Here is a 25089-nt window from a genome sequence, read left to right as displayed (position 1 = left end):
ACAGCCCTGTGCCCTACAGTCCTGTAGGGCAGGGCTACCCTGGAGGCAGAGAGTAGCGGCAGAGAGTTTGCAATCACATTTATACTCACTTGTAATTTCATGCAGATTAAAGGGCAGTTTATGCAGGAATTTCTAGAAAATGTGTAGTAACTTTTGAGTCATTGGGTCATTGCCATGGAAAGGGGCAGTAACTCCTTGGTGTTGCCTTGGCAATAGTAAACTCACATGGCACACTGGTAGGCATGTCTGATGGAAAGCTTCTTCTGCCCCAGCCCTGTTTTAGGTAGTCCTCAATTTGGTCTGGTGTCCATACCCTGCCTGTGGAGTCAAGTCCTGCCTCCTATCTCACAGTGGCGTGATCATGGCTCACTGCAGACTCAACACCCCCGGGATCGAGCAGTTCTCCCACCTCAGCCTCCTGAGTTGCTGGGACCACAGGCACGTGCCACTACACCCAGCTACATTTTTTGCATTTTTTGTAGAGATGGTGTTTCACTGTGTTGCCTAGGCTGGTCTCAAACTCCTGGGCTCAAGCAATGTACCTACGTTAGCCTTCTAAAGTGCTGGGATTACAGGTGTGAGCCACTGCACCCAGCCCAACCTTACATTTTTAATCTCAAGTCACTTCTCTCTAGGTTTTGATTTCTTCTTTAAAATGGCGGAACTAAGAGTATCTATTTTATAGGGTTGTTGGGAAGACAAAAATGAAAGAACTGCTGTTCAATGTTTAGTGAAGCGCTGTGCACAGCTTTGAATAATGAAGTTGGTGTTTATTTTTTATTATTTGTTTGTTTATTTTTTAGAGACGGGGTCTTGCTCTGTTGCTCAAGCTGGAGTGCAGTAGTGCAATCACAGCTTAGTGCAGGCTTGACCTCCTGGGCTCAAGAAATCCTGCCACCTCAGCCTCCTGAGTAGCTGGGACTACAGGCATGCATCGCCATGTCTGGCTATTTATTTATTTGTTAGTTTTTTGTAGAGATGGCGTCTCCCTTTGTTGCTCGCGCTGGTCTTGAACTCCTGGCCTTAATCAATCCTCCTGTCTTGGCCTCCCAAAACACTGAGATTACAGGTGTGAACCACCATGGCCAGCCTTAATTTTATTTTTAAATCAGCCTTATCAAGTTGAATTGGTCATTAATCTTGTATAACGGTAACTTGGGGCAGCATTGGTTGGGCGGGGGGTGGGGAACATTTAGGACCCTGTGGGCTACAACTCGTGGTGTGTGCACTTATTTTATTTTGTTTTGTTTTGTTTTGTTTTGTTTTATTATGTTATGTTATATTTATTATATTATATTATATTATATTATATTATATTATATTATATTATTTTTTTTTGAGACAGGGTCTCACTCTGTTGCCCAGACTGGAGTGCAGTAGCATGATCTTGGCTCACTGCAACCTCTGCCTCCCAGGTTCAAGCGATTCTCCTGCCTCAGCCTCCAGAGCAGCTGGAACTACAGATGCGTGCCACCACGCCCGGCTAATTTTTGTATTTTTAGTAGAGCTGGGGTGTCACCATGTTGGCCAGGCTGGTCTCAAACTCCTGACCTCAGGTGATACACTTGCCTCAGCCTCCCAAAGTGCTAGGATTATAGGCGTGAGCTACCGTGCCCGGCTGTGCACTTATGTTTGATATTTGCAGAACCACCCTTCCCTAATGGTTGTCTCCTAGATCCAAAGTGACTTTATTCATTTTAGAATGAACTTACCCCATTGATACTGTAACCAGAATTGGCATACACCACGATTGGCAGAACCCGGTCATGTTTAGCGAGATGGAAGTGTTCTGGAAACTCCTCCTTCTTGTTGACGTGGAGGTGAGGGTGCGCATTCTTCAGCGCCTGGTAAAGGGCTTCCTCTTGCCCCAACTTGGGCAGGGACATCCCAAAGCCACTGTAGCCCACAATATCAAACTTGACCAGGTCCCTGAACTTGACGTAGTTGGACAAGGGGATCTTGTTGACATTGGGTCTCTTCTTCACGGTGGTCATCCCATGGTCTCATGTGATGATGACGCTGAGGTGCTCTGCAGGCTGTGCTTCTCAGTGGCTCCCACCAGATACCCGATGGTCCTGTCGAACTGATGAATCATCAACTTCCTGTTCTCTGCCTCTGGCCCGAATCGTTGTCCCACATTATCTGGCTCTCTGTAGCACAGAGTCACAAAATCAAAGTCTTCCTTGATGAACCAGTTCATGACGGTATCGATGTTCTCCCTCTGCTCTGTCTCGTTGCTGTTTGGGTGAGTGTAGAACTCCACCAGGGACCGCTTGACAGCCTCACCCTCCTATTTAGCACCTCCCCTGGAATAGTGGAATGATGCCGCTTTGTTCCCCTGCAACTACAAGAAGAAAACTCCATCAGGGCCATTTCTCATACCTTTCTCACAATCAGCAAAGCTCGAGTTGTCTACATCTGTGCCCCTGTCCAAAGGTGTAGGAAATATGTGGTCTTTGGAGTCAGACAGGGTGGAGTTAGATTCTGGGCTTCCCCAGGATCTCATAGCATCTACAACACTGTTAGTTACAAGATGTGCTATTATTTCATGGGCTACTAAGCAGAAAAATGCTGCCAATGAGACCATGACATTCCAGTGATTGTAAGGTGTATTCCAACTTCAGAGATGGCAAAATGAAAAATAGTTCCTTAGAATAGAAGGAGACGGTAAATTCTGAGTTGTTGGTGGTGAATTTGTGCATGTGTGTTTTTTATATATATACGCATATATATATACACATATATACACATGTACATGTATATATGTGTATATATATGTGTATATACACATACGTATATACATATACATGTATATATGTGTATATACACATACATATATACATATACATGTATATATGTATGTATATATACACATATATACATATACATGTATATATGTGTACATATACACACACATATACATATTCATGTATATGTGTGTGTATATATACACACATATACATATACATGTATATATGTGTATATATACACACATATACATACATATACATGTATATATGTATATATACACACATATATATACATATACATGTATATATGTATATATACACACATATATATACATATACATGTATATATGTATATATACACATATATATACATATACATGTATATATGTATATATACATATACATACATATACATGTATATATGTATGTGTATGTGTACACATACATATATATGTATACATAGTGGTGTAGGGGTACAATCATAGCTCATTGCACCCTTGAACTTCTGGGCTTAAGTGATCCTGCTACCTCAGCCTCTTGAGCAGCTGGGGCAACAGGCATGTGCCACCACACCAATTTTTTTTTTTTTTTTGAGACACGGTCTCACTCTGTCACTTAGGTTGGAGTGTAGGGGCACAATCTCAGCTCACTGCAACCTCTGACTCCTGGGTTCAAGCAATTCTCGTGCCTCAGCCTCCCAAGTAGCTGGGATTATAGACATGTGCCTCAGCCTCTCAAAGTGCTGGGATTACAGGCATGAGACAGCGTGCTCGGCTGGTGGTGAGTTTTAAAATCTCCCAGTGTGTTAGCGTCTCAGTGTTTCTACATCGAGGATGCCAAAAAGTAGATGGCATCTTTGTGAGGATTAAGCAGACTAGCTTTTTATTTTTTTATTTTTTATTTTTTATTTTTGAGACAGAATTTCTCTCTTATCACCCATGCTGGGGCGCACTGGCGTGATCTTGGCTCACTGCAAACTCCACCTCCTGGATTCAAGTGGTTCTCCTGCCTCAGCCTCCCAAGTAACTGGGATTACAAAGCCAGCTAGCTTTAAGATATAGTGTTGGGCATCACATTTTGGCATGGAGCAGGCACTCTTTTCTTTGCCTCCAAGTGGGACTAAGCCACCACAAGCCTTCCCTGGTGTGTGCAGTGGGTGATGAATGCTTGCCTGCTCAGCACCTACTTCCTGGTGGGCTGGGTCACATTATCCAGAGGTGGGATGTAGCTCTGTCCTGGCCAGAGGACCGAGGGTGCTGCATGCCATGGCTACAGCAACTGGTTCAGCTTTGGGCTCATGTCCTAGTCAGAGCCAATGAGATGTAATCTTGGGATATCTGCTGGGCTGTTCGGAAGGGGACAGGCTGCCCTGCACATCCCCATTCCTGATGCTGAGTGATCTGAGAAAATCACTTGTAAAATTTGGGGGTGTTTGGAAGAAGGGGAGACTGATGTCTCTTTCTCTCTACAGACATTTGATCAGCTACAGAGCTTGACTAACCTACCCAGAGGCAGATTGATATGGTGGTTAAAAGTGTGCTCTGGGCCGAGGTTTTGCCACTGCACTTCAGACTGGGTGACAGAGTGAGACTCCATCTCAAAAAAAAAAAAAAAAGTCTGCTCTGGGCTGGGCGCGGGGGCTCACAACTGTAATCCCAGCACTTTGGGAGGCTGAGGCAGGAGGATCGCTTGAAGTCAGGAGTTTGGGGTCAGACCCTATCTCTAGAAAAATGTTTTTTAAAAATTAGCTGGGTTGGTGGTGAATGCGTGTAGTCCCAGCTACTCGGGAGGCTGAGGCGGGAAGATTGCTGGAGCTTGGGAGTTCAAGGCTGCAGTGAGCTATGATCAGGCCACTGTACTCCAATTTGAGGGACAGAGAGAGACCCCATCTCTCTGAACAACAAAAATGTGTGCTCTGGTGCCGCACTGCCTGGTTAGATCCTTTGTCCACCACTTAGATGCATGTTATATAAATGCTCTCCTCAGTTTCCTCGTCTGTAACTTGGGGATGGTAATGCTGCCCCAAGAAGTGGTTATGGGGACTAAATGCATGTGGGCATATTGGTAAGTATTCAACAAGCTTGATTTTTCCTGGAGAGGGAGAAAGAGCATGCAGTGAGGTGGCATGGTCAGTTGCATTGGGACAAGGATCGTTTCCTCTGGCTTCTGCCTCCTGGGAGGTACTAAGGAGGGATCTGAAATGTGTCTGCAGACCCCAGAGATGGGGACTGCAGAGAGAAATTGAGATCAGGGACCCTAGTCTGGCAGAAATGGGTGCAGCATGGGGCATTGGGTTCCTTCCATCAGAGTCATGGGGTGTGTTGCAGACAGTCATGAAATGTGGCTGAATCTTGCAAGGGACCCTCGGTCCTATGGTTGCTGCTTGAGACAAAGACCCCTGTCAGTGGAACCTAGTGACCTTCACCCTTCTGTGTCAGGCTACATACAGCAAGAGATGGCAGCAGATTACGCCCAACAGGAAAAGGGCCATTGCCATCTCACAGGTTGCCATAGGAGGAGATGACATCTCTCCCTCTCCTCCTCCAGCAGTGTCAGCTGGGGAAGAGGTGAGTGGGTGTGCACAAAAGAGTAGACCACAGACCATGTTCCTTCTCCTCCGGTCTGCTGGGGCCCCAAGAGAGTCTGCAGCCCTTGGCCAGGGACCGGCTGACACAGGAGAACAAAAGACCTTAGGCTGGGATAACATGGTGGTGCAGTTCACACTCTGGAGCTCCCTGTGAGATCAGACTGGAGCCGGTCTCCAGCTAAGACCACATCTCACTTAGCTCCTTCCCTGCCATATCCTGTTTTCCTTACTCCTATCTCCTGAGAGCTCTTCCTGAATGAATTACATGCACTCAATCCCTGCCTCAGGCTCTGCCTTTAGGGAACTTGACCTAAGACAGAAATCTTAGTACTAAATACTTTGCAAGGCCTCAGAAGCTCTGCTATCCACAAGCAGGTGAGATATTACCTTCCCTACTGCCTGGCAGTCATAGTCTATGATGCGATTGAGCTTTATGGAAGTGCTTCTCTAAAGAACTTCCCCAAATTTAAGATGATCTTAATTTACTTACTTGTTTACTGTCCATTTAGCTGCTCTAAAATGTGAGCTCCAAATCAGGGGCCATGTCTGGTTGGTTACCCATTTCCTGGGACCTAGAATGGGCCGAGCTCAGAGCAGGGGCTCACTATTGATGGAATGTATGTTGAAAAAATGAATGAATCTCATTTCCTTTTGTGGGTGAAAAACTCATCCTATTCTCACCCTGATTAACTTCCTTTCTTTCTTTCTTTTTTTTTTTTTCAAAATGGAGCCATGATCTTTCACTCAGCCTGGAGTGCAATGGTGTGATGGCTTGCTGCAACATCTGCCTCTGCCTTCTGGATTAAAACAATTCTCCTGCCTCAGCCTCCTGGGTCGCTGGGATTACAGGTGCATGCCACCATGCCCGGCTAATGTTTTGTATTTTTAATAGAGACAGGGTTTCACCATGTTGGCCAGGCTGGTCTCGAACTCCTGACCTCGTGATCCGCCCGCTTTGGCCTCCTAAAGTCCTGGGATTACAGGCATGAGCCACTGTACCCAGCCAGTCTTGATTAACTTAATGGAAATATTTACAGAGATTCTTTCTCTTCTGGGTTCTAGCGTCTTTTCTGTAACCTCTGCAGGTAATACATTTTCCTTCCTGATGATAGCATTTCTATGGTTGCTTTCACTTGCAAATCCTCTAGTACTTATTTATTCCATTGCTGATTGGCATTAGACATAATTCTCAATTTTTAGTGACAGCACTTCGTTTATCCTACATATAAATCGACTTTGCCTTGAAATGTGACATTGACTAGAAGGATGAAACTTCTAACATGCTGTAGAACACAGTTTGACTGGCTAATTTATTATTTAGAAGAAGCTAATATTGCCATTATGAGGGACTTAGGTGGCTCTGAAGAACCAGTTGCATTTCTAATGTTTGCAATGTTAAATCACAGATATTGCCAACATGAAATAGTTTCCATATTCTCTGTTCTCAATACACACCATTTCCAAAGATATCCAAAGCTGTAGTCTTAGGAAACTGTGATTTTTCTTATTTGGTCTCATAGGAATTTGGGGAGCTATGGGATGGGGGATCTCCATAAAATGGTCTCCAGAAACACACATGTGTGTACACACACACACTCATGTACCACACCACACTTGACTCTGTTTATTTGGGACTCATGATTATCAGAAGTGCTATTTTCAACAAGTACATCTGAGAAATAATCTGAACACTTAATTGGATGCGAAAGAGTGGCTATTTACTATTCTACCCTTTAATTAGCATAATCAGTGTTTCCAGCAGCAAAAGCAATTGGAAAATCGCTAGTTTTATAAGGTTCATTATTCTCCCTTAGCGTAGTGTGGCATCAGCACGGCTATTATTCTTAAATTGCCTCTTTAAAACAAGAGCTGGTGCTTCTTACAGGCAATTCCTAACTCTTGGGTTTTGTAGAGGGTCCGAAACTCCTTAGAACCTATAATTCAAGGAAAGCCTCCACTTTGGTTTTGCATTTTGTTTGGTCTCTTTGGGTGACAGAATTTATGTCACAAGGTGCACATGTTTTGGGAAGGCTCATGGACAGCCCATCGCTCTTGTGCTTTGGAAGGAAGTATGTGCGGTTAAGGGGAAGGAGTTAGTTACTCATCTAGGGAACAATTGGGTAGAAAGAGATGGACTCCCTGTATTTGAAATTCAGAACTCAAGCCAGGCTCTAAGTGTTTCCTTGCTTTGCTGTGCTCCAGGGGAGTCACTGAGCAGAAGGAAGCTAGTTGCCTGAGATTCCTCAAAGCCCGCAGCCCTTTTGGAGGTTACATTGTTATTCTCAGAGCCTTTATGATGCATAATAAAGACCTAGCTTGGACCAACATTAGGATGAGTTATCTTGCTATTAACATTCTTTTAGGTAGAAGTTGCTTTTAGGTAGAAGTTGGTCCCATCTTGCTCACAATCCTCCAAAGTTTGGAAGTTACTTTCCAGGAGACTTAGCTTGCACTGAGAGCTGCCCTCCCACCCTCTCTCCAAATTTCCTCTTGGGAGTAGCCTAACAAGGTGCTGTCACAGACCCTTGCCAGCCACGGTGACCCCACCCAGACCATCCCTCTGCTGTTTCACTCTTTGATACTCTCTGGAGCTCTCTGGGGAGGGGTGAGACCTGCTGTCTGGTTTGTACGGTGTGCCCAGGTCTTACAGTCATGGCTGGCTGCCCCTCTCTGAGAACTGGGACTCCTGAACTTAGTAAAATACCTCAGCCATCGATCATGTTAAATTATCGGTGACACTCATTTAAAATCCGAGTCTGCTCCAGATGGACACTCTCTCTTTCTGCCCTGACCGTGAGAGAGAGAGACCGTGAGAGAGACCGTGAGAGAGAGAGAGACCGTGCCCTGACCTGCTGGACGGTGGAGATGCTCGTGGGCTGTGAGCAACAGATGCAAAGGCTGCCGGGAATCCCATCTTTCCAGCATCATCTGCCAAGGGACATCAGTTCCTGGGTGTCTTGATGGGTTGTGGCAGCATTGCTGTCATTGAAGGAAAACATTTTAGCCATATTAAAGGTGAACGCAGCAATCTCCACACAGGCTGCCTGGAAGGGACGCGGGACAAGGGTAGGTTTTCCCTGTGATGGACAGGAGGCAGGCGGCCCTCCCACAGCCCTGCCTGGCAAAGCAGATGTGTCCCCAAAAGGCACTGGGGGCAGCTGGAGTGCTGTGCCGAGGCGGGCTCACCCGGGCCTTGGGTTCGCTCTGATTGCAGCGGTTTCCCGCCAGCTCCTTGGAGAGCTGGCAGATGACCCAGCCCCATAGCAGGAGCTGTGAATGGCAGAATGAGATACAACAATTTGATATCCACTTGCCAGATGAGCCGGGTGTCGTCAGTCGCCTGGCTCTGCGCCAACCTCTTTTTGCACAAATACTTATGAATTGAGCCAGGAGGAAAAGCACTCTGATTATGAATTGAGCAGAAGGAAACAAAGTTCTGCAGATAAACACCAATGAGCCAAAAACAGGAATAAGAAAAATGACAGAAAAGAGGAACCTTCCCAGAAGCATCCTGCCAGTGAACGGCCACCGTAGCAAGAGCTTGGAGGCCCTGGGTTTTGAACTGTGAGATAAGGAAGATGATGAAAACCTCCCTAGCAGCCAGGCAAGCACAAGATTCCTGTGAAATCCAGGTCTAAGTGTTTTGACCACAGAAGTAATATTATGTCATAGGTGAGAGCTGTGAGTTGCTGAACCCAAAGTGAGTTCAAATCCGAGCTCTGCCTCCTGCTACCTGTGTGACTTTGAGAAGTTCCAGCACTGCTTTGTGCCTCAGTTTTGTCGTCTGTTAAATGGGCATAATCACAGCTCCTGCCTCAGAGTTGTTGTAAATTAATACATGTAAAGCACTGAAATCAGCCTGGTATACAGTAAGTGTTATGAACGTTTTTTTCTTGGAAGGACAGAACTTATTTTCATGGTCTAAGCCTGAAAGTCTAAAAAATGTGAGAGAAAAGGAAAGAATCTAGAGTCTCACCATGAGGGAGAAAAGTCCACTTGAAGCAGGATAGGGTCATTGACAATTTCCTGTGATTCTACAGCTGCCTTGTACACTGTGGTAGCTCCTAGCCACTTGTTGTTTAGATTTTGTGATTTAGAAATGAGTTAAGGGCAGGCATGGTGGCACACCTGTAATCCCAGCATTTTGGGAGCCAAGTTGGGCAGATCACCTGAGGTCAGGCGTTCAAGATCAGCCTGGTCAACATGGTGAAATCTCGTCTCTACAAAAATACAAAAATTAGCCGGGCATGATGGCGGGTTCCTGTAATCCTGGCTACTCAGGAGGCTGAGGCAGGAGAATTGCTTGAACCCGGGAGATGGAGGTTGCAGTGAGACGAGATTGCACCACTGCACTCCAGCCTGGAGGATAGAGTGAGACTCTGTCTCAAAAAAAAAATAAAATAAAATTAGTTAAGAGAAAATTGAAAATTCAGTTCTTCATTCTCACCAGCCACATTTCAAGAGCTCAACAGCCCATGTGGGTGGCTAGCAGCTCCCATGTTGGACAGTGCAGATTACAGCAAGCCCGCCATTGCAGAATGTTTGATTGGACCATGACTGAATAGTCTATTGCAGTGGTCCCCAATTTTTTTTAGCACCAAGGACCAGTTTCCATGTATTTTTTAGGGGAAGTTTCAGTATGATTCAAGTGCATTACATTTATTGTGTACTTTATTTCTATTGTTATGAACATTATAGTATATAATGAAATCATTATACAACTCACCATAATGTAGAATCAGTGGGAGCCCTGAGCTTGTTTTCCTGCAACTAGATAATCCCATCTCCGGGTGGTGGGAGACAGTGACAGATCATCAGGCATTAGATTCTCATAAGGAGCACACAACCTAGATCCCTTCCACATGCAGTTCACAATAGGGTTGGTGCTCCTATCAGAATCTAATGCCACTGCTGATCTGACAGGAGACAGAGCTCAGGTGGTAACGCTAGCCATGGGGAGTAGCTGTAAATACAGATGAAGCTTCACTCATTAGCTCACTGCTCACCTCCTTCTGTGCAGCCCAGTTCCTAACAGGCCACAGACTGCTACTGGTCTGTGGTCTGGGGGATGGGGACCTCTGGTCTATTGGATAACACTAGCTTTGAGGGTACTGATCAGCCAAAGAAGCACTGAGATGATTTGTCCTCCATTAATAAGAATGATGGACTTTTTTTTTTTTTTTGAGACAGAGTTTTGCTCTTGTTGCCCATGCTGGAGTGCAGTGGCACCATCTCGGCTCACTGCAACCTCTGCCTCCCAGGTTCAAGAGATTCTTATGCCTCAGCCTCCCAAGTAGTTGGGATTACAGGTGCCTGCCACCATGCCTGGCTAATTTTTGTATTTTTAGTAGAGTCGGGGTTTTGCCAAGTTGACCAGGCTGGTCTTGAATTCCTGACCTCAAGTGATCCACCTGCCTCGGTCTCCCGAAGTGCTGGGATTACAGGCGTGAGACACTGTGCCTGGCCAGATGGACTTTTTTTGAGCATTTAGTTCCAAGCACCTTCCCTGCATTTTCTCAGTTAATCCTCCCAGTGACTCTTTGAAGCAGGGACTATGACAATCGTCATTTCACAGATGGAGCAACTGAGGCACAGAGAGGAAGTCAATGGCCATGGTCGCCCAGCTGAGGAAGGATGGAGCCAGCTGAGATCCTGTTCTGGGGATCTAACTCTGCAGCCTGCATTCTGGGCTGCTGTATTCTCCCATGTTGCTATCTGACGAGCACAGCATGGGCTCAGAGTACAGACAGGAGGAACCAGCTAATAAGGAGAGGTGTGAGGTGAAGGCTGGTGCCTTGGGGAAGAAGAGAGAGGCCCCATTCTAAAGGGATGGCATTGGAAGCTCATAGTGATAAAGCAAAGCCAACAGGTTTTGGGGCTGGGAGTTAAACACACAGCTCTGGTTTCTGCCTTTTCACAGTGGTGATGAATGGGCACTGAGACCCTGTCGAGCTAAAGTTGTCATCATTGCTCTTCATAGTCTGAAGGTGCATGAAATGGTCAACTTTCTTCCAAAGGGCTTTTATGCCTAAGTCTGTGGTTAGTGTCTAAACAGATATTTACTGAAGTCCTGCTGGGTGCAGACACTGTGGCCAGCCCTGAGGCTACAGTCGAGATGAAGCCAGTCTCTGTCCTCATGGAGACCTGTCTATTGATAAGAAAAGAGAAAGCTCACTGAGCATTGACCCTGTGCCCACTGCTTTTGATGCATCTCTCATTTAATCCTTCTATCAAATCTGTGAAATAAACACATCACCATCATCCCTATTTCACATTTAGGGAAACACATGCTTAGAGAGGGTAAGTAACTTGGTCAAGATCACACAGCTTCAAACTCTCATCCCACAGGCGCAGGAATGGGAGGCAGCAGCTGGGGAAGCCAGGGTCTCTGGCAGTCCTTGTCTCTGGGCGGTGATCCAGAGAGAGAGAGAACACGATTGTCTCAGCACTGCGTCTTCTTCTGAGTCGTCTTGAAGGAGCAATTCCAGAGCGTCTCGGTGTTAAACATCATGTTGTGAATGACTCAGTGATCTCTGACCCAGAGACCTTGGGGATAAAGGAGGGGAGGTACGGAGAAGCTCTTCGAATGGATGTTACCGGGGTGTCAGTGTTCTTTGAGGCCACAGGCTATGTGTCACCAAATTGAAGGGGTGGCCTGCCCCTCCACACCTGTGGGTATTTCTAGTCGGGTGGGATGAGAGACGGAGAAAAGAAGTAAGACACAGAGACAAAGTTCAGGGAAACAACAGTGGGTCCAGGGGACCGGCACTCAGCACACCAGGACTTGCACGGGCACTGGCCTCTGAGTTCCCTCAGTTTTTATTGATTATGATTTTCATTATTTCAGCAAAAAGGAATGTAATAGGAGAGCAGGGTGATAATAAGGAGAAGGTCAACAAAAAACATGTGAGCAAAAGAATCTATATCATAATTAAGTTCAAGGGAAGGTACTATGACTGGACGTGCAGGTAGGCCAGATTTATGTTTCTCTCCACCCAAACATCTCAGTGGAGTAAAGAATAACAAGGCAGCATTACTGCAACATGTCTCGCCTCCCGCCACAGGGCAGCTGTTCTCCGAGCTCAGACTTGAACAAATGTACAATCGGGTTTACACCGAGACATTCAGTTCCCAGGGACAAGCAGGAGACAGTGGCCTTCCTCCATCTCAACGGCAAGAGGCTTTCCTCTTTTCCTTATCCGCCTCAGCAAAGACCCTTTACGGGTGTCAGGCTGGGGGACAGTCAGGTCTTTCTCATCCCATGAGGACATATTTCAGACTATCACATGGGGAGAAACCTTTGGACAATACGCTGCTTTCAAGGGCAGGGCTCCCTGCGGCTTTCCACGGTGCATTGTGCCCCTAGTTTATTGTGACTAGAGAATGGCAACGACTTTTACCAAGTTTAGTGCTTGTAAACATTTGGTTAACAAGGCACGTCCTGCACAGCCCTAGATCCCTTAAACCTTGATTTTATACAACACATGTTTTTGTGAACTCCAAGTTGGGTCAAAGTGACTGGGGCAAACTGGCTGGGGCAAAGCTACAAATGAACAACATCTCAGCAAAGCAATTGTTAGAGTACAGGTCTTTTTCAAAATGGAGTCTCTTATGTCTTCCCTTTCGACATAGACACAGTAACAGTCTGATCTCTCTGTTTTCCCTGCGATTTCCCCCTTTTCTTTTTGACAAAACCGCCATGGTCATCATGGCCCCTTCTCGCTGGTCGCTGTCTCTCCGGAGCTGCTGGATACACCTGTAGACTAACAATAGAGAGGACAGACATACAAGAATTAATACAAAATTTGCAATAGTGGAATTTCCAATGGTTTTAACCCAAGTGACAGGGTTAAAATTTGTGAGGCTATCAACAGCTTTTACCTTTGCCTCCGTTTCTGACACCAGATTTAACTGGGCTTTTGATGTTTCAAAAATTTGTTCTTTCAATTTAGAAATATCTAAGGTAAGATTATCTTCTCTTCCTTGTAGACGGCGTCTAACCATGTCCCAGTGATGTTCAGATTCATTATAGGCTCGAGGTTTAATACAAAAATCTGACGTATTCCAGTCACACTGTAACTGAAAAAGATATTCTAATCTCATGAGCCTATATCCCATCCAAATAACAGTTTGTCTAAGATCATTAATTTGATTTGCCAATTTTTGATCTAGTTGAGTCTCAGAATTCCACAATTTTGAGGAATTCTTTTGCCAATTATTCACATATTCTGCAGTTTGAACAGAGGAGTGTAAAGCAATTCCAGCAGGCGCAGCAGTAGCTGTGACTGCAATAAGACCCATAATCACTGCAATCAAAGTAAAAATGAATCTTTTAGATCTAGTTAGAACTCCTTTTAATACTTAAGATATGTACGGATGGAGAAGCCTCCCACGGTCGATCCATGGACAGAGGGATCCACACGGCTTCTCTTGCCCTTACTAACAGAATACCATTCTGCCAATCAAAATTTGAATCAATGCAAGTAAACAATCTACAATTTCCACTGGTTGTAGTTTGGGAATCTGGTTTAATAGCTATGTTTCCTACAACTAGCATATAAGGGGGTTTTACACAACTTTGCAAAGGAATTTCCAGATTGGAATTTAGGTTAATAGTATAATATGGCTTAAGATTTCTTGTTCCCATAACTTGATTTCCAGACCAAATTCTAATGTGGTATGAGGCCACAGTGAGCTTCCATAATTCTGGGTGTTCAGGACCAACAACAGGACTAACTAACTTTGGTCAGGGTGATGAAATCCTCTTTTCACCCCATTTCCATGGATAGGGTGATTCTAGCCTTCTATAAATCTGGTCTAGCCTTTTAGTTAAATCACTATCATAGGCCGGATTAGTGGGCCAGACGGATGGAGCCTGTGAATATGAGTGGGTCTGGCCCATACAGTCATAATATAATTGGCCTCGAGGGGCCTAGTCAATAATAGTTCCAAATTTATTGTTTTGTAGTACCACTGCAGTATCAGCCACACATTCTTCCCAAACTAAGACTTCTGGGTCTTTTGATTCCTTTGGAATTTCCTTGGGGCATGGTTTCCCTTTAGGCCTAAATTTTAATGATCTTTGATAGGAAGAATTCTGTAAATTATTCATTTGTGACCCGAGTGACATTCCACTTATCACACGATAAGTAAATTTACTGGTGGCACTGACAGTAGGTACTTCTATCAACCAATTTTGAATTGTAGGCATTAAGCATCCTGGTGCTTTTCCCAGGCAAATAGGAGGATAATGATACCCAATGGAAATGTTTACCATCATTCCTTCTTCTTCAGGTTGGGCAGGGCCATGGTCATCTGTGGGGCCTGGTACCCATGCACTGTTATTAACATATACTTCAATAGGATTATCTATCCAAGTGACTGCCCGAATTAAGGGTGGGAAAATCACATAGCCCCAGTAAGTATAGTTAGCTGTAGCGGCTCCTGAAGACATAGGGAGACTTATCACCGTTGATACAATCATTAAAGCTGCAAGCAGCCTATTCTCTGGAATTTGTGTTACCCTTGTGTTTTCCAGGCTTTTTTCAGCTAACTGTGTGAGCTTCTTTAGCTGGGCCCAGGTCGGCGGCCCCACTTTCTTGGTGGATGGCAACTTCATCTCTTCTTCTGATATCACCATTTTGTTCACCCTGCGAGTCGATGATGTTCGATTGCGGGTTCTCTGTCTCTGCGGAGGTGCCTTTCCTTGCATCTCTGATGGGTTCACTGTAGAACTTCCAATGTCTAGTGGGTACCCAAACAGGAAGCTGATTTTCTCCTGGTGAAACACAAGCAAAACCTCTCCCCCATATTATCACCTTACCTATTTCCCATGTTTTATTTTTGTTGTCTTTCCACCAAATCAGTTTTCCCTCATGTGGGCTGTTCTTTTTACCAGTGAAATGTTGTTCTGCAGAAGTAGTGGTCTGATTTCTATATATATTTTAAAAATTTAAAGTATAGAGTGCTAGATTAAGTTGCATCTGGGGAGTGTTATACTCCTTACTTTTCCCTTTTTTTGTTTAACCAATTGAGCTTAGAGTCTTCTATTAGTTCTTTCAATTATGGCCTGTCCTTGGAAATTAGGGATTCCTGTTGTATGTGTAATTTTCCAGTGATTTAAGAATTTTTGAAATGCTTTACTACAGTATCCTGGCCCATTATCTGTTTTAATTTTTTCTGGAACTCCCATGACTGCAAAACAAGATAATAAATGTCTTTTAACATGGGAAGTACTTTCTCCTGTCTGGCAGGTTGCCCATATGGTATGTGAATAAGTATCAACTGTCACATGGACAAATGACAGTTTTCCAAATGAAGGTACATGTGTGATGTCCATTTGCCATAATGCATCAGGACATAAACCTCTAGGATTAACTCCTGCCTCTTGAGCGGGCAGGTGTAAGACTTGACACTGAGCACAATGTTGTACAACATTTTTTGCTTGTTTCCATGTGATATCAAATTTGTTTTTTAATCCTGTTGCATTTACATGAGTCAGGGCCTGAAGTTCTTGTGCTTCCATGAAGGCAGATGATACTAGCAAGTCAGCTTGTTGATTTGCCTTAGTTAAAGGCCCTGGTAAATTAGTATGTGCTCGGATATGAGCAATATAAAATGGGAAATTTCTTTTTCTTACAGTTTGTTGTAACAATTTAAGCAGCTGATTTAACTGATCATCCATACTATATTTGATTAGGGCTGTCTCAACATCCTTTGTAGCCTGTACTACATATGCAGAATCTGAAACAATGTTAATAGGCTGATTAAAATCTTGTAACACTGAAATGACAGCAACCAATTCTGCTCTTGGAGCTGAGTGATATTGAGTTTCAATGACTTGTTCTTTTGGCCCAGTGTAAGCCACTTTTCCACTGCTGGAACCATCAGTAAACACCGTCAGAGCATTTTCTAGAGGTTTTTGTCTGGTAATTTTAGGTAAAATCCAAGTAGTCAATATCAAAAACTGGAAGATTTTTGCTTTTGGGTAATGATTATCAATAATTCCCACAAAACCAGCAAGACCAATCTGCTCTGCATCAGAATTGATAAAGGCTTGTCTAACCTGTTCCTTGTTTAAAGAAACAATGATTTTATCTGGGTCATTTCCACACAATTTTACTATTCATAGTCTTGCCTGACCAATTAATGTAGCCATTTGATCTAAGTACAATGTAAAAGTCTTTACTGTGAGGAAGGAATGACCACTCCACAAGATCTGTATTTTGAACAATAATGCCTGTTGGAGAATGTGCAGTAGCAAAAATTAAAAGTTGGAGTGGGACTAAGTGATCTATTCTACTTACTTTTGCTGACTGAAATTTTTCTTCAACTAATTCTATTTCTTTAGTTGCCTCTGGAGTTAATATTCTTTTACTATTTAAGTCTGGATCCCCTCTCAAGATAGAGAACAAATTTGACATGGCATAAGTAGGGATGCCTAAAGTTGGCTGAATCCAATTAATATCTCCTAGTAATTTTTGAAGTCATTTAATGTTCTTAATGTGTCTTTTCTTATTTCTACTTTTTGTGGTTTAATTTTTCTCTCCTCTACCTGCATTCGCAAATAATGAAAAGGAGTGGAGGTCTGAATCTTATCAGATGCTATTGTCAGGCCTGCGTTTGCAACCTCTGTCTGCAGAAATGTGTAACAGTCAATTAAGTTGTCTCTTGTTTCTGCAGCACACAAAATATCATCAACATAATGAATGATATAACAGTCTGAAAACTTGTCTCTAACTGGTTGAAGAACTTGAGCTACAAAAGTCTGACAAATAGTTGGACTATTAAGCATTCCCTGAGGCAACACTTTCCACTGAAATCTAGTGGCTGGTTCTTTATTATTTATGGCTGGTATGGTAAAAGCAGATTTTTCAAAATCCTGTTTTGCCAGAGGAATGGTAAGAAAACAATCCTTCAGATCAATTATAATTAAAGGCCAATCTTTGGGGATCATGGCTGGAGTGGGCGGCCCAGGTTGGAGAGGCCCCATGGGTTGAATTACTGCATTAACAGCTCTTAAATCAGTTAGCATGCGCCATCTGCCTGATTTTTTCTGAATTACAAACACAGGAGAATTCCAAGGCGAAAATGAAGGCTTAATATGTCCCTTTCCTAATTGTTCTTTTGCCAATAAGTGTAAGGCCTCCAGCTTTTGTTTTGGTAGTGGCCACTGATTTACCCATACAGGCTTTTCTGTTTTCCAAGTTAATGGAATGGGTTTTGGAGGCTCTACAGTGGCCACCACTAAAAAGGATACCCTAGTCCTGTTCTTTCTGGATTTCCCTTAGCCTCAGTTGGAACTTTAATGCCTTCTCCATTTTTCCCTAGTCCTTTGCCAGGGAGACATCCCATTTTAGTCATGATTTTTTGACTCGTGGGTCTGTATAGAGAGACTGGAATAGTAATCTCTGCATGCCACTGTTCTAATAAGTCTCGGCCCCATAAATTAATTGGAATAGAAGTAATCATAGGCTGAACTGTACTCTCTTGATTAACAGGTCCTAGACAATGTAAAATCCTGGCACTTTGATACACTTCTGAGGCAGTGCCCACACCAACAAGCCCTGTAACAGGCTTTTGTTTAGGCCGATTTTTTGGCCATTGATTTAAGACAATGATAGAAACATCAGCCCCAGTATCCACTAAACCTTCAAACTGTTTTCCCTGAATAGTAACTGTACACACAGGTCTATTCTCTGAGAGCTGACTAGCCCAATAAACAGCTTTTCCAGCAGTGTTGGTACTTCCAAACCCTCCTGTTCTTTCTGTTTTGCTATCCCCAATTTTAATAAAAGGCAAGAGCAGTAATTGAGCAATTCTATCACCTGGATTGGCACTCCAGGGAACAGTAGAGCTGATCACTAACTGAATTTCCCCTTTATAATCTGAGTCAGTTACCCTAGTATGAATTTGAACTCCTTTCAAATTTAGACTAGATCTTCCTAAAATAAGGCCTACCATACCTTCTGTCAGCGGGCCATATACCCCTGTAGGAATCTTTTGCGGGGGATCTCCAGGGAGTAAAGAAATCATTTGAGTAGAACATAAATCTACTGCAGAACTGCCTGCTAAGGCAGGGGATAATTGTAGTATTGTAATGTAATTGGCTGATTTCCTGAAATGGTGGTATTTACTGTGGGGGTTGTTGTCCCTGAAAACCCTGATGAACAAATGGCTGAATCGGGAATGCCCCACTTTGTTGCGGGGCCTGGGGCTGGCCCCTCTTGCCGTTTCCCGAAAATGGTTGTCCATTTTTATCAAATTTAGAACGACATTCCTTAGCCCAATGTTTTCCTTTTCCACATCTTGGACACAGGCCAGGTGGCTCTTTTTTTTTTTTTTTTTTTTTTTTGCTCTGTTTATTTAAGCCTGGGCAATTCTTTTTTAGATGACCGATTTGACCACAATTATAACATTTTCCCCCAAATGTTTTAACTTGTCCTCCTAAAGCAACCCCTGTAATTGCTTTAGCCAATAGCATTGCCTTATGCATAGCTCCTCCAATCCCATCACAAGCCTTCACATATTCTGTAATTACATCAACTCCTGCTGAAACCTTTCCTCTTAATGGCTTTATGGCTGATTGACACTCTGGATTTGCATTTTGATAAGCCATTATTTCTACAATAACTTTTCGGGCGTTACTACATGCCATGGATTTTTGAGCTGCATCTTGCAACCTTACCACAAAGTCTGGATATGGCTATTTAGAGCCTTGTCTGATTGAACTAAAAGAAGGGCATGAGGTTCCTGGGTCCTGAATCTTTTCCCAGGCCCTGAGGCAAATAGCCCTTAGTTGTTCAATAGCCTCATTTTCATTACTGATTGTTGGTTAATAGTGCCCCAATTTGGACCTGTTCCTAGCAATTGGTCTGCATCTATATAAGCAACAGGATTAGTAGCCTGATTTTTTCGTACCTGTTCTTGTACCCCATCAATCCACCAGGTTTTAAACTGGAGATAGAGAGGGTGAAAGGGAAGATTTAGCCAAAATTTCCCAATCATAAGGAATAAGTCTATTTCCATAAGCAATGGAATCTAATAATGTTCTCTTATAAGGAGAGTTAAGTCCATATTGTTTAACTCCTTCCTTCATATCTTTTAACATTTTTATGGTGAGAGACTCATATCTAGTCTCAGTTCAGACAGACGCTCCTGCTTGACTCCCTTTCCCGGCCGTCATCGGTTGTAACATTACCGGATATTGCCATGCCTCAAGATCTCCCTGTTTTCTGGCTGTAGCAATGGTCTCATGCAGTGCACATTCTTGTCCACTAGGTGGTACTGTAAGATCAAACACCATCGCCGTGGGTTGTTGATACAGTGCCTTGCTATTTGGCACAGGACGCACTGCCTGAGATCCATACTGAACCTCTGGAGACGGCGGATACTGAAATTCGGCTGGCGGCTGGTGTTGATAAACTACCGATGGTTGGGTTTTATTTTCTACTGGATGGTATTGCGGATACTGTGCCTGGATTGGCATTTGAGATTGTGACATCACAGGCATCTGAACCGCGGGAGAAGGAGTTGGTGGCCATCGTGGTCTAAACTCTGATGGCCCAAATAATTCTGGACCTCCTTCCCCCAATTTTGATGATTCAGGATATATTACCTCCTGTAATTGATTATAGTCAACATTCTGCATTGACCAAGCCAGTACAGGATCTACTGCATTTTTACAAAGTGAACTTTCCATTCCTTTCTTAAACTCTGTTTCTGCCTCTTCTTCACCATCTATTACACAGCTTTCAGGGGCATGAAAGACTGAAACGCTATCTTCTTCTATTTGAAATGGTTCTAAAGTTGCTTTAATAATGGCCCAATCATTCCATACTGTAAGTGGGATGATTTTACCTTCCCTAATTGCTTGTTTTAGTTCTTTGCCAATTTTTTCCCAATCTTTTAAATCTAAAGTTCCCTGTTCTGGAAACCATGGGCGGAATTGTTCTATTGTTTGAAATAGCGTAACTAGATTTTCTGTAGAATCTTTAACTCCCCCTCTTCTTAAGAGAATTTTAATGAAGCTGAGATAAGAAGCATATTTACTTTCAGTTTGCCCCATTGTTACCCTGGATTCCTCCCAGCGCACAAGCTAACCGCAAGGCTGACTGTGGACGTACTCGGGAATCTCTCGTCCGCTGTCCTCAATGCTCACGTTCTTAGCGTACCTTCACCCTAGAGAAGGGCCCCACGCTGGGCTCCAGAGGAAGGGGTGGCCTGCCCCTCCATACCTGTGGGTATTTCTAGTCGGGTGGGATGAGAGACGGAGAAAAGAAATAAGACACAGAGACAAAGTATAGAGAAACAACAGTGGGTCCAGGGGACCGGCACTCAGCACACAAAGGGCATGCACCGGCACCGGCCTCTGAGTTCCCTCAGTTTTTATTGATTATGATTTTCATTATTTCAGCAAAAAGGAATGTAGTAGGAGAGCAGGTTTGTTTGCTGCAAACATGTCTCGCCTCCCGTCACTGGGCAGCTTTTCTCCTATCTCAGACTTGAACAAATGTACAATCAGGTTTTACACCGAGACTTTGAGTTCCTAGGGGCAGGCAGGAGACAGTGGCCTTCCTCCATCTCAACTGCAAGAGGCTTTCCTCTTTTACTAATTCACCTCAGCACAGACCCTTTACAGGTGTCGGGCTGGGGGACAGTCAGGTCTTTCTCATCCCACGAGGCCATATTTCAGATTATCACATGGGGAGAAACCTTCAACAATACTCTGCTTTCAAGGGCAGAGGTCCCTGCGGCTTTCCACAGTGTATTGTGCCCCTGGTTTATTGAGACTAGAGAATGGCAATGACTTTTACCAAGTATACTGCTTGTAAACATTTGGTTAACAAGGCACGTCCTGCACAGCCCTAGATCCCTTAAACCTTGATTTTATACAACACATGTTTTTGTGAATTCCAAGTTGGGTCAAAGTGGTTGGGGCAAAGTGGCTGGGGCAAAGCTACAAATGAACAACATCTCTGCAAGGCAATTGTTTAAAGTACAGATCTTTTTCAAAATGGAGTCTCTTATGTCTTCCCTTTCGACATAGACACAGTGACAGTCTGATCTCTCTTTCTTTTCCCTACACAAATAAAGAGCCCAGTGCCTTTTCTCATTGCTCAAGAGATTGAAGGGGGTGGTAGGAAGAAAAGATGTTAAGTTATAAACATGTTTCAGTTTTGGTACCACTTGAGCCAATTTACGTTTTGAAGAGGAAAGAGTCTTGCCTACAAAGTCAGCTCCTGGGTTTTCCTTCTGCTTATGGAATCCAGGCAATGGGCAAAGAGAAAAAGAAAATTAAGGAATCAGCCAGATGCAGTGGCTCATGCTTGTAATCTTGGCACTTTGGGAGGTTGAGGCAGGTGGACTTCTTGAGTCCAGGAGTTCAAGACCAGCCTGGCCCACATAGTGAGACCCCGTTTCTACAAAAAATACAAAAAGTTGCTGAGCATGGTGGCATGCACCTGTAGTCCCAGTTACTTGGGAGGCTGAGGTGGGAGAACTACTTCAGCCCAGGAGGCTGAGGCTGCAGTGAGCCATGATTTAGCCACTATACTCCAGCCTGGGTGACAGAGTGAGGTCCTGTCTCAAAAGAAAACAAAAAAAAATAAGAAAAAGAAAGCTCGGGAATCTGGACAGAATAAGTTTCTATATATAATAAAGAACTGAGATAGAATTGGGTTGACTGAATAATTATTTGTATTGCTTTTGAGTGAATTTTTCTTATTGGAGTCTACCTTTGTTTTTCTGTGTGTGCGCGTTTTATGTTTTTTGTTTTTTTGTTTTTTTTTTGTTTAGTTATGTCTTTGTGTTTTTTTGAGACTGGGCCTTGCTCTGTTGCCCAGGCTGCTGGAGTGCAGTGGCACAGTCTCAGCTCACTGCAACCTCTGCCTCCTGGGTTCCAGCAATTCTTCTGCCTCAGCCTCCACAAAAGCTGGGACTACTGGGCATGTACCCCCAAGCCCAGCTAATTTTTGTATTTTTAGTAGAGATGGGGATTCACCACGTTGGCCAGGCCTGGTCTTGAACTCCTGGGCTCAAGTGATCCACCTGCCTCAGCCTCCCAAAGTGCTGGGATTACAGGTGTGACCCCTGCGCCCAGCTAGAGTCTACCATTCTTTGAATTCACTGCAGTGCAAAGACTGGTACATGTGGAACTCCAGGTGTATATGGGTTATGTAGAGATGCCAGGGGCTGATTAAGGAAGGAAAGATATGAGAAACATGCAGAGCATGCTTTCCCAGACTGTATGCGCCCTGGGAAAGGAGAAGTGGACAGAAAGGGAACACTAGGTACCCTGGAAAAGAAGATTCATCCAAGTCATCAGGGAAGTTACTAACGCAAGGGAAAAAATTGAGAGACAGGGCTAAACACGCTTCTTCCAAGTCCTTTCTGTCTGCTCAGTCACCTCTATGCTTATTTTTCTTCTTTCCTCTAAGTAGTGTCATGCGTTTTCTTCCTATTCCTAGTCACTCCTAGTCAACTAACTCCTCTGTTTACCGTCTTTTCATCAGAACTTGAAACCTCCTCTCCTTCATGTATTAGTGATCATGTTTCTCCATAATACTGCTAGAAACAAGAATTGAAACCTGGAAAACCTACATTTGAGAACCAGATCTGCCTCTGCTAGCTATTTGAGAAGTTATTTTGTTCCATTCTTTTTTTGTTATCGAAACAGGGTGTCACTCTGTCGCCCAGGCTGGAGCGCAGTGGTTCAATCTTGGCTCACTGCAGCCTCAATCTCCTGGGCTCAATCAATCCTTCCACATCAGCCTCCTGAGTAGCTGAGACTACAGGTGTGTGCCACCACAGCTGGCTAATTTTTAATGCTTTTTTTGGTTGTTGTTTACTTATTTTTTTTGTAGAGATGGGTCTTGCTATGTTGTGTAGGCTGGTCTCAAACTCATGGGCTCTAGCGATCCTCCTGCCTTGGCCTCTCAGATGAAATGGGAAAAGTTCCGTTGTCCCCCTCGAAGGGCATGCGATGCGGGTGTGTTTCGTTTATTCAGTGCCCCAGTGCTCAAACCTCTAGGGGAGCATGCAGACAGGCAGGGAGCCCCATGGCAGTGTCCAGGGGTGAATGTTTATAGTTGAAGCCCCAGTGGGCGTGTGTTACAGGGTGCTGTTTTAGTTTAGCCGTCTGTAGGTAGCTTGTGTTAGTCGGCTCAATTAGACCCCCGCCTTATTGCAAGGACAGAGGGCTCTCTTTGTCCCGGGGTTCTTGCCTTGGTGTACCGGACATGGTGCGACCTCAGCTCACTGCAAGCTCCGCCTCCTGGTTTGACGCCATTCTCCTGCCTCAGCCTCCCAAGTAGCTGGGACTACAGGCACCCACCACCACGCCTGGCTAATTTTTTTGTATTTTTAGTAGAGATGGGGTTTCACTGTGTTAGCCAGGATAGTCTGGATCTCCTGACCTCGTGATCTACCCGCCTCGGCCTCCCAAAGTGCTGTATTTACAGGCGTGAGAGTGCAAGGTTTTATTGAGTGGAAGTATCTCTCAGCAGATGGGGGAGCCAGAAGGGAGATGGTTTACCCCTGGAGTCGGGTGAGTGGCCTGACTCTTCTCCGAATGTCCCAGCCAAACTCTGCGTCGTTCTGCAGTCAGTGGCCTGCGGTGTGTCGGTGCCCATTGGTGAGTTCCTTTTGACGTCCAGCACCCTTGTGTTCCTCCGGTGATGTGCCCCTCTCGAAGTCCAGCTGCCTGTGTGTCTGCCTGCTAGGGTCTCAGGGTTTTTATAGGCATAGAATGGGGGTGTGGCAGCCGGGGTGGTCTTGGGAAATGCAACATCTGTGCAGGAAAACAAAAATGCCTGTCCTCACCTAGGTCCGTGGGCACAGGCCCTGGGGTGGAGCTCTAGCCAGAGACCACACCCTCCTCTACCCAGTACTTCCCTTCGTGACTTCCATATCATTTAAAAGGACCACATTCTTCCCTTCTGAGCACTTCCCCTCTGTATCGCAAAGTGTTGGGATTATAGGCATGAGCCACTGGTCCCAGCCAATTCCGTTCTTTTAATGCAAACTAGAAAATAGGTGTTCAGAAAGGCCTGCCCTATCCACCTCAGGGAGTTGCTATGAAGATCAAATTAGATCATGTGCAACAGAAGTTTAGAAAAGATTCCAAAAGCACTGTGAAACGAGAATGTATTTTTTAACTCCACTGAGTGTACTTAAAAATATGTTTTTCTTTCTTTCTTTCTTTTTGTTTGAGACAGAGTTTCACTCTTGTTGCCTAGGCTGGAGTGCAACGATGCCATCTTGGCTTACTGCAACCTCTGCCTCCCAGGTTCAAGTGATTCTCTGCCTCAGCCACCCCAGTAGCTGGGATTACAGGCGCTCGCCACCAGGCCTGGCTAATTTCTTTCTTTCTTTTGTTTTTGTCTTTTTAGTAGAGATGGGGTTTCACAGTGTTGGCCAGGCTGGTCTGGAGCTCCTGACCTTAGGTGATCCACCCACCTTGGCCTCTGAGAGTGCTGGGATTAAGGCTTGAGCCACCGCACCCAACCTGTGTTTCTTTTTTAAGCAAGAAAACAAATGCCTCTCCCCAGCGCTCACTAAACAAATCCCTCTTTTTTTTTCCATAGGATTCTTATCCTTCTTGCCCCACTGCAAACAATCAATTTTCTTTTGGCCCTTCCGTCCGTCTGTGAAAGGGGCAGGCTTTCTAGCTAACCCGTAATCAAATATTTTTGATGACCATAGTCAAGACAGCACTTATTATTTTTTTTGAGACGGAGTTTCGCTCTTGTT

General features: G+C 44.4%; 1 non-coding gene and 1 pseudogene across 7 annotated transcripts in view; one reads left to right on the top strand and one right to left on the bottom strand.

Moving 5' to 3' along the window:
- Nucleotides 1-25089, top strand: part of LOC129135662 (uncharacterized) — a 97956-nt gene that overhangs the window by 9648 nt on the left and 63219 nt on the right. The window lies entirely within an intron of this gene.
- On the bottom strand, nucleotides 12451-19642 carry LOC129135600 (endogenous retrovirus group K member 6 Env polyprotein-like; annotated as a pseudogene).

This window comes from Pan troglodytes, chromosome 7, assembly GCF_028858775.2.
Source record: "Pan troglodytes isolate AG18354 chromosome 7, NHGRI_mPanTro3-v2.0_pri, whole genome shotgun sequence".
Classification (NCBI taxonomy): domain Eukaryota; kingdom Metazoa; phylum Chordata; class Mammalia; order Primates; family Hominidae; genus Pan; species Pan troglodytes.
Note: the sequence above shows the minus strand (reverse complement) of the source record. Positions and strands in the feature narration are given on the sequence as shown.